General features: G+C 32.3%; 1 long non-coding RNA gene across 2 annotated transcripts; it reads left to right on the top strand.

Annotated features, from left to right (window-relative positions):
• The first annotated feature begins 2237 nt into the window (after positions 1–2237).
• On the top strand, positions 2238–8820 carry LOC142621169 (uncharacterized). Of its 2 annotated transcripts, XR_012841721.1 has the most exons (4): positions 2238–2397; positions 4113–4176; positions 5701–5846; positions 8117–8820. It is a non-coding gene; the product is annotated as an uncharacterized LOC142621169 (long non-coding RNA). The 2 variants fall into 2 exon arrangements; XR_012841720.1 differs by lacking the exon at positions 8117–8820 and having other exon boundaries at positions 5701–7052.
• Positions 8821–9672: the final 852 nt, after the last annotated feature.

Here is a 9672-nt window from a genome sequence, read left to right on the forward strand (position 1 = left end):
ACCAACAGGTTCATTAAATTTTTGCAGTATTTGGAGAATGAAAAATACATTATATCTTTTACCTAAGCATCAACATTGATTATTTCAATTCTATCCCATTTTACCATCCTAAAAAGCTATTTCATCAATTATACAATACCATTTTCCATTACACTTAACATCCCAACTTTTATTGTTCTATTCTACTCATTAAAATAATATATCTTTACAATAAAATATTTTTTTCATTTTTTGTTTTTTTTTTTTTCAATTTTCTCCTCCACAAGTACCTTCTAGGAAAAATCTTTCATTACTTTACTTTTCACCTTCTTCCAGACCCCTCCATTTTTTTTTCTTTATACTTCTCACTGGTTCTTCTAGACTCCTCCATTTCATCTAACATTTTCTTTCTTTACTTTTCATCTTCATTTCTTTCTTATTTCGTCTAACATTTACTCCATCGTTGATCAACCCAAATCAGCCCATCATCCATATCAACCCAGATCGGCGAGAATCACAACCATCAGAGCTACCGACGAAGCCCCACACACAGCACTGATCCAAACCCAGAAACCCGCCAATCTCCACGGAGATACCACCAATCTCCACCAATCCAAACCCACCAATCTCCACAATCCAAACCCACCAATTGCAGCCAGTGGCGGAGCTATAATTTCAAGTTAGGAGGGGGCAAGATTAAAATACAAGATTGAAAGTAGAATTAATCTAAGATAAATTAATCGATACTAAATACATACAATTTAAACATGTAATTTGGATCTTTAAAATAAATTGGAAAAATAAAGCAATGTAAAAATATTAAGAATATAGCAATATGCTTATGAAGTTTTATTCAGTTATACGCAACTCAATGCCATGAATGCTTCTAAAATTTCATATAGACATTTTTATTTTTTTATGTCGTTAAACTCAAAGTTTATAGCAAAAACTCAAGTTTGATATTGAAAAGGTTGATAACTAGAGAAAAAATTGTAAGCTCGAAACCAACTAGTGAGGGGCTAAAGTAGGCACATTAAACATAGATTTTTTCTTTCAAAGTCCAATTCAGTATATATATATTTTTTTTTTTCAGACGTAGTTGGCTATGTAGCGTGCAAAAAAAAGTACTATTAAATGGGACCCATTATGTAAAAAAAATGTTGCCATGTGAATGTAAAATTGTCTGACAATTGTTGACAAGCTAATAAATATAAATAAAAATAAAAAGTTGATTGTCTTTTGTGTCAACCGTCAAGTGGGAACTTTTACTACATTTTACATCACTACTGATTGAGAAATTTTGAGATGGCTAGGGGGGGCAAGTGCCCCCCCTCCCTCGACCCCTGATCGTAGTTATACCCACCTCTTCCTTTAGGCATCGGTCACAAAAAAAAAAAAAAAAACACACACACACACACACACAGAACCTAGAACTCCAAAACCCAGAACACAAAACACGAGAGAGGAGAAGGATGGTGTCTCTTATGTGGTTTTGTTTAGGTTTGATCATTGATGTGTGAATTTGAATTTAGGAGGAGGATGGTGTTTGGGTCTGAAAAGAGGAGAGAGCAGATGAGAAAGATAGAAGGAAGAGAGAGAAGAGAAGAGAAATAATGAGGGAGAGGAGAGAGAAATTTCGGGAATTAAAAAGTAGAATAAAATATTAATATATATATTTTTACAATATTGATACAGTACAATTCTACATGTAAAATTGCACTGTAGCATAATTGCAAAACAATTTGCAATTGTTGAGTTTTACAATTACTGATAAAGCATGGTTTTTGTTAGAAAATGGTAAAATTGCTCTACATCTGTCATTTAGAGTGGCCAGTGCGAATGCTCTTACTTTTTCAAATACACTTTCTAATACTCTCTCTATCATTTCTCTATTCCTTTTAAATATTATTTTTTCATTCTTTCATTAATATTTTTTTATTTCCCTTTCAATTTTCCTTTATTCATTTCTAAAAACTGTCCTCATAATATTTTTACAACATTTTCACAAAAAATCATTTATGATAAGTTAATACTGATTTTAATTTGAATGTACTATTAAAATTATTTTTTTCTTTTTCTAAAAAAAAATATTTTTTTCTCATCAATATTAGCTAATTATAACTTACCACTTAAGGTTTATTATAAAAATATTAAAGTATAATTTCTCAATTTTAATTACTTATTCTTTATTTTATTTCCCTTTTATCTCCATCTTTTTTTTTTTTTCATCCATACTTTTATTCTTTTCTTTTTCCCTTTTTTTTTTTCACCTCCACACACGTGTACCTCAGACATACCTCTTTCTCTCTTTCTTTCTGTGTCTCTCACTCGCACACACACACAGATCGCCCGCAAGAGAGAGTTTAAATCGGCGTTCACGCATGCCGCTCGTCCGCCTCACCACCACGGCTCAGATGGGTCAGATTTGCTTTGTTGATGTTGTTTTTTTCTTTGTTCTGATTTGATTAGTTTTAAGATTGTGATTTGAGTTTGTATTTTGATTAGTTTTAAGATAGAGATGTTTGAGAGAGAAAATTCTGGAATGGTTGAGATGTTTGCAGTTAGCCGTTGTGAACTTGATTAAAATTGATGATTTTATTCCGTGGTTTGAATTTTTTATTACAGTTAATTGTTTTGCTCATGAACAGTAGGTCATCAAACCAAGAGAGTGACTGTACATTAGCAACCAATTTTTTGCTAATGAACAGTGAATTAGAGAGTCTGCTGGAGCACATTTTTGTGGGTTTGCTCTCCAAAATTTTGGGTTTAGAGAGCTTGTTGGAGATGCTCTTAAAACCCTAGAATTTATTGGGGTTGGCGTAACAAAATTCAAACATGGACAAGTGGCATCAATTACTATATTGTATTGACGCAGGAATGGACATTTAGATTAGAAGCCATGAAAGCTAGTGAAATTTTAGGTAGAGTTGAACATCGAAAAATAAAGTAAGATGATTTTTATCATCTAATCTTGTAAGACTGCCTCATTACAAAAAGGGATCCAGCTTGTTGATGTTCTTTTGAGGACAGGACACAAATCAAACTCCAAAATGGCTTGCTCACTTTCATGATAATGTACACTGATTTGTTTTTTGAGTTGGGAGAACTTGGAACTAGTGTTTTATCGATATCTCCTAAGCAATTAGGGGTGTAAGAATTACCGACCAACCGATTGTACTGACCGAAACCAATCGAAATTTTAGAGTTTTGGTCGGTCTTCTGTTACTTCGATTCAGTTTCGGTTTGAGATATTTAATTTTTTTGGTTTTCGGTTCAGTGGTGGTGTTGGATTTTTTCACCGATATATAGATATATATGTAATATTAAAACATGTATGAGTCTGTAGCTTGGTGGTATAATGTGAGACCGAATGAAACCGAAACCCTTGATAAAATATGACAAAATTTTCAGCCCTTGAAAAAGCCCACAAAAAAAAAAAAAAAAAAAAAAAAGATAGCCAACAAAGCAAAAAATTCTACTTTAGTTCACTCTCTCACAGAAACTGAGAAAGCACAAATCCAAATTCATAGCTCAACTCGACGATCATGGAAATTGCACAGCTCCGATTAGGCACGAATTGTATGTGTGTATTATGTTGAATTGCTTTGGCTTTCTGCTTTGAATATAAAAGTTGTCCCAATGATGCATGTCGACCAAATAGAAGTTGGCAAAAGGAGTGCATTATAACAGTAGGTACACAGGAATCCCTGTAATCAAGTAGTTTTCTAAGAATACTTGATCCATGCTTTGTTTACATGGACATTATAAATGAGAGAATACAGAATTCTAACAAAAGAATTGTAGTTTGAGTGATTGATGAAGTTATTGACAAGGGAATTACCATTTTATGACTAGATATGCAGCATTGTACCGTATTTCATCTTAGGTGTAGATGAAGTTAAATGTTTTTTCTAATGAAGATCCATGCCCATGTTCTAAATCTGGCTTGGAAATTTTCGGAACTCAAACTAGTCCATTTACAATACAGGATAACATGATTATTATAGCCTTCACAGCATCACTAGTTTTTCTGCAAGTCATGCTCATCACTTGCATATTAAATGCCTCAAAACTTTGGCTAGTTTTACATGTTATCTTATGTGACATACTCGTCCTTTTTATTTTGGTTGCAGAGTCTGCAGTAGCTCTGCTTCGGCATCAAAATTACTGAGAAGTATAATCTTCAAAGTGATCATAGTAAGATATTACTTCAATGCTGTTATTAAAATTAAAGCCAGTATTCTAAACCCTAGTTTTAAGCTTCTTCTCATTGTGCATACAATATCTAATACAGCCTTGATATTAAACATTACTTTTCTTCTATTTAATTTCTTTTCCTTTAATGTAGAAAAATCTGCTGATGTTCCTATTATAGATGCAGAAACTATTCTTCTGTTTTCAATTTGTGTACTTTAACTTTAGTATGATGAGGTTATAATTGTATGTGTATCATCTATCTATTGTATTATATAATGTCTCAAACTCTATTGTCTGATTGAATTCTTTCTATGCAATAGCTGGTTGTTTCTATGATAAGAATGTTGATTCCTCATTCTTAGGCCTTAACGCAAATTTATGCAGAAACTGTGACGCAAATTTATGCAGAAACTGTGTATACATCATATCCATGCTCCAATTTTGGTTTTTGAAAATTCCCTTTGCCAATTAGGAACATACAAATTAGCAGTAATTCTGTGGATAATTTACTGAACTTAACAAAGGCTTTAGAGAGGCCACTTAATTTTCCATGTTTTTGCTTTAGTAAATTAAAATTTGCCATGAGGTACAATTCAATAGTTTCTATATATACATCTGTATAGCTGATCAAGTGCATGTACTTTGTTGCGATGATGGGGAGGGTGGGGGGAGTGATCTTTCTTATGCTTCTAGATGCCACCCCTGGCTTCTCTTATCTTATTGTTTGAGGAACCCTTAATTTTATTGGAGCAAAATCACTAGCAATAGAATAATAATGCTTCCAAAAATGCAAGGTGGAAAACCCATGCTCATTAGATACATATAATGACAACCCCAAGGCAACCTGTGGAACACAACCTGATAGCTATCCTATAGTCTTTTTGTGGTCTATGATTATGTTTTGCTTATATAACTGCCTTTGTTTACTGATGTATCAATGACATTGTTTAAAATCAGCACTAAGGTGATGGGCATTATGTTTTGAAATGAATGAACCAAGTGCCTCACTATGTCAAATGGAATAGGGAATTGGGAATTGGGAATCAAAGTCAGTTGTCTTACATTGTACTGTTTATGTGTAGCCACACCTATTTGTGTGTGCACATTTGGAAAAAGAATGGCAGCAGATTCATTTTAATTGATTACTATAACTTGTAAATGAGATCCAGTGACTTTGAATATGCCTTTTAATTAGCCACTACTGATGTTTAATATTTTGTGTAGCATTAGTAGTTTCAATATATCTAGAAATAAGAGTTGATGCTGTTAATGAAAGAGTGTGTTTAAATTCACGATTATTTCTGCTTCATACCATTTTCTGTTTTAATAGGCAACTATCATTAATCTTTTAGGATGACAAAAAGCCCTCATTATGAACTAAATTTTAATTGCCTTGATAAAGGCATGTAATGTGATTTTCTGTAGCACTTTTGTGTTGGATGCATACCTTTTGTTTCTTTCTTCTGATTTGGCTCTAACAAGTTTTTTAGATCGCTTATGCTTTTTTGTTTGTGGTTGTTGCAGACATCATCTTTCTTTCTTCACATTTTGAAGGTTCAGTTTACAGAGAAAAGAATACAAATTGGAGGGAAGCAACCTTCTAGTTTATTTCTTTCTTCTATATCTCTTCTTCTCAGTGAGCAGGTGCCTTTTGCAGAGGACTTGGTAGTGTAAGTACTCTTCGACTTTAACTTAGTAAAATTGAACTTTTATTACAGTTATAGCTTTTAATCTCAATAAAATGGAGAGATATCCTGAGACTTTACAAAATTCAGTCGTCATAAAAAAAAAAAAAAAATCCATGTAGTAATTAGGTAATCAGAAATAAAGTCTTTGTGAAATGGAGAGGTGTTAAATGAGCATTGATGGTATAAAATGGGTTTTGTTGGGTTTTATTGCTGTGTGGAAACCCAGGAAAGATAATGCCAAGATACTGGGATTTTCCCTGTTCCCTTATTTATTTTCTTCTCTTCATTACTGGAAGAAACATAGTGCTCTGTTATATTCTATTGAAAATCAGTGAGTTTTCTCCTATTGTTTTGAGCATTAACTAGGGGATTTGCTTTCATTTCTTATCTGATTTTAGAGAAAAAAAAAATAAAAAATACAAACCCAGTTTCTGGATATTTCTTTTTGGTTCCTGAGAGTTTGATTTTGCTATATAGTCCTAGTGTTTTTTTTTCCCCGCATTCAAATTCCCTTTCCAAGTAATAGTGGAAATTAGGTTCTGTAATTCTGGACAGCTATATAAAGTTAGTGCAACAATGAGAGATGGGAATTCCAAGAAAAGCAAGGTTTATGAAATGCCATCACTTCTCTTTAAACCTTTGTTCTGATCTTCGTTCTCACTCCTATAGGATTATTTTTGTGCTAGTTAATTTTTCTTAAAACCTTATTTCCCTCAATAAATTAAATTAACATGTTTTAATTGTTGGAAAAAAAACCATGTCTTTGAGCCATGATTACGATGGTGGTTGGATAGTTGGTTACTATAGGTTGTGACGGGGTCATTGTGGTTGAGTGTCATGGTTGCTGGTTGTGCTGTGGTGGTTGGGTCGTTTGATTTTGGTTAAAAGGCTTTGATCCATTTGGTTGAGGAAGAGAGACTGACATGTGGGAAAGAGAGAAGGGTATTTGAGTTTTTATTTAATATTTATTTTGATTGGTTGTATGTTAAATTGGTTGAAATTATTTATATTATTTTAATAGTTTGTATATTAAAATAAGAAATGAGATATTAGGTGTATTATTAAAAGAAGTTTTAAAATAGATAAAATAGTTTTTTTTTTTTTAAGGTTATAAATGATAATTTTTCAGCACCCCATATATAAATGCTCTTAGAATTCAAATCCAACTATCCACTAGAAGAAAATAAATAGTTTAAATAAAAAAACCAGAGCAATGGTTAGCTCAATATAAAAATAATAACCCAAAAACCTCTGATCAGATCGTCCATTAAGCTCTCCTGTGTGAGAGAGAAAGTGTGAGAAAACAGAGCCCGTGTACACTTCATCACAACAAATATCTTGGATAATTGTCAATATATAAACTTTTTCGTTGTTGTTACATTGCACAACTATAGATACTGTGCACTAAGAGTTAAAAATTTGAGAAATACTTAACGTGTATATATATATGTGTGTATATATATAAAAATAAAATTTAGGTATTTACCTTAGCAACAGTGCACTCTTTTTTTTTGGTTTGTGTAAGAAAAGGGAGAAAGGAGAAGGAGATGAGAGCTCTCAGTTGCGTAGAGAAGAAAACTACTTCTCTTAGCTCTACGACTAAAAGTTTTCTTCTCTACGCACCTTTCCTTTTAAACTGACAGATTATCTTCTAAAGTTATTTTAAGCAATCTTTTTTTGGCTTTACTTGATCCTTTTTCCACGACAGATAATGTGATAAGTACTAATATATGTGAAACAGAAGTTTTCTTCAAGTTCATACCCAATCCCCAAAGACATATACTTAATAAAAGAAATTTCCATTTTTAAAGAAGGAAGCACTGACAGAGTTGAGCCAGTAACAGATGATATAAGTGATACCATTGATCTTGCCCAAAAGCACTAATGGATGTATTTATTACTTAATACCTTTTCGCTTTCTTCCTTTCAAAAGATGTTTTGCTACTTTATTTTATTCCTCTTTAAAAACTGTTCCCTGAAGAATTTTAAGCCCATCGTAAGATAAGGCAATACAGATGAAATAGAAACCCAGATACTAATAAAAAAAAAAGATGAAATAGAAACCCAGATGGACAATCTCATTGTTGAAATCCTGATAGAAAAAGAAATGGTAGCATTCATGCTACACCATTTCAACTCTGTTAGACAATAGCATGAAGGCCTTAAAGGCGTACTTGCACTTTGTTAGTCTTAATTCTAAGGTTAACGATCAATGTCCTGGCATTCTAAGGCTAAAATCCCAGACCAAACAGATTCTTGAGGAAAAGAATTATTGCCAATCAACTACCAGAAAAGCTTCAGCGAAGATTTCAGAAAAAGCATGAAGGCGTCTCGTCAGAGACACTATCCCTTCAGATTTCAGAATATGCTGGTAGAGGCAATGTATTCATGTGGAAAATAATGAGAGACCCAAAAACAGACAGATTGACAGATGTACGACTAAAAGATTGCTGACAGACTCAACGAGAAAACTGCAGACAAAGCGGCTACTGTTCACATTATTAAACAGTTTACTGTTCATCAGCACGTGAATAGTACTAGACAGATCACGACAGGTTACCGTTCACAAGCACGCGTGACAGATTCTCTGACAGATTACTGTTTATAAATGGTAAAACCTTTTGCTGTTCATGGATAGTAATTTCTACTGATTGTAATCCTATATTTCAAAGACAGAAGTTTAATTCAAGTTTTGTATCAAAGACAGATCATTCAATTTTAATGGAAGACACAAGGTTTTCAGTTCAAGTAAGATTTTACTAGTGTTTTGATATTCTTTGCTCTGTTTTAATCTTATTTTGAATATATTTATTTTGATGTATCTTCTCTATTTGCTATTTTATCTTTGTTTTATACTTTCATATCACTGCGGTACTTTCTCTACTTAGATTTAGATTTATACACATAAATATGTGTATATATTTATATAGGAAAATGTTAACAAACACTGGTGTAGGTTAACATTTTCCTTTTTAGGTCTCATTTAAAAAACAGAAAAAAGTTGTTAAAAGGATTACTTAAAAAAAAAAAAAAATTACCAAAAAGTTGTCAAAAGTTACTCTACAACTTGAAAAGCTGACACAATATGTGATGTTAACGGACACCTTATGGTGTCCGTTAATACAATTTATTTATGTGTGTATATATACATAAATATATGTGTTTATATATATAAAAATGTGTGTATATATATATATATATATATATGTTCATATATGAATTAAACAATGCTCATATTTGCCACGATAATGTTTGCTTCAAAATTCCCTCTGTACTTGTTAAAAACATGACTGATAAAGTAATTCTTGGTTTACCTTTTATTGATTCTTTGTATCATTTTCTTATTGAAGATGATGAGATTCAAAATTCCCTCTGTACTTGTTAAAAACATGACTGATAAAGTAATTCTTGGTTTACCTTTTATTGATTCTTTGTATCATTTTCTTATTGAAGATGATGAGATTACTACTGATCCTTTTGGTAAAAAAGTAAAATTCAAATTTTGTGCAAAGTGTGAAACTCATAATATTAATAAACATCTTAGCTTTATTAAACAACTCTCTACTCATTTGTTGCCAACAATTATTGCCGATTGTCACAGTGTCCTGATGAATGATAGATACCCTGATAATATGGATATCTCTCTTGTTGACTACTTGCATGATGACAAAATCCCTAGTGAAAGGTATATCTTCACCAAAGGATTTCCTATGATTCCTACGGATGCTAAAACTCAAAAAAGCCTTCTTTGCATTAGCCTTTTGACCAAGTTTTTGCTTTGGTCCAAAATTCTTCGTAGTATGTTATC

This window comes from Castanea sativa, chromosome 12 (genome assembly GCF_040712315.1).
Source record: "Castanea sativa cultivar Marrone di Chiusa Pesio chromosome 12, ASM4071231v1".
Classification (NCBI taxonomy): Eukaryota; Viridiplantae; Streptophyta; class Magnoliopsida; order Fagales; family Fagaceae; genus Castanea; species Castanea sativa.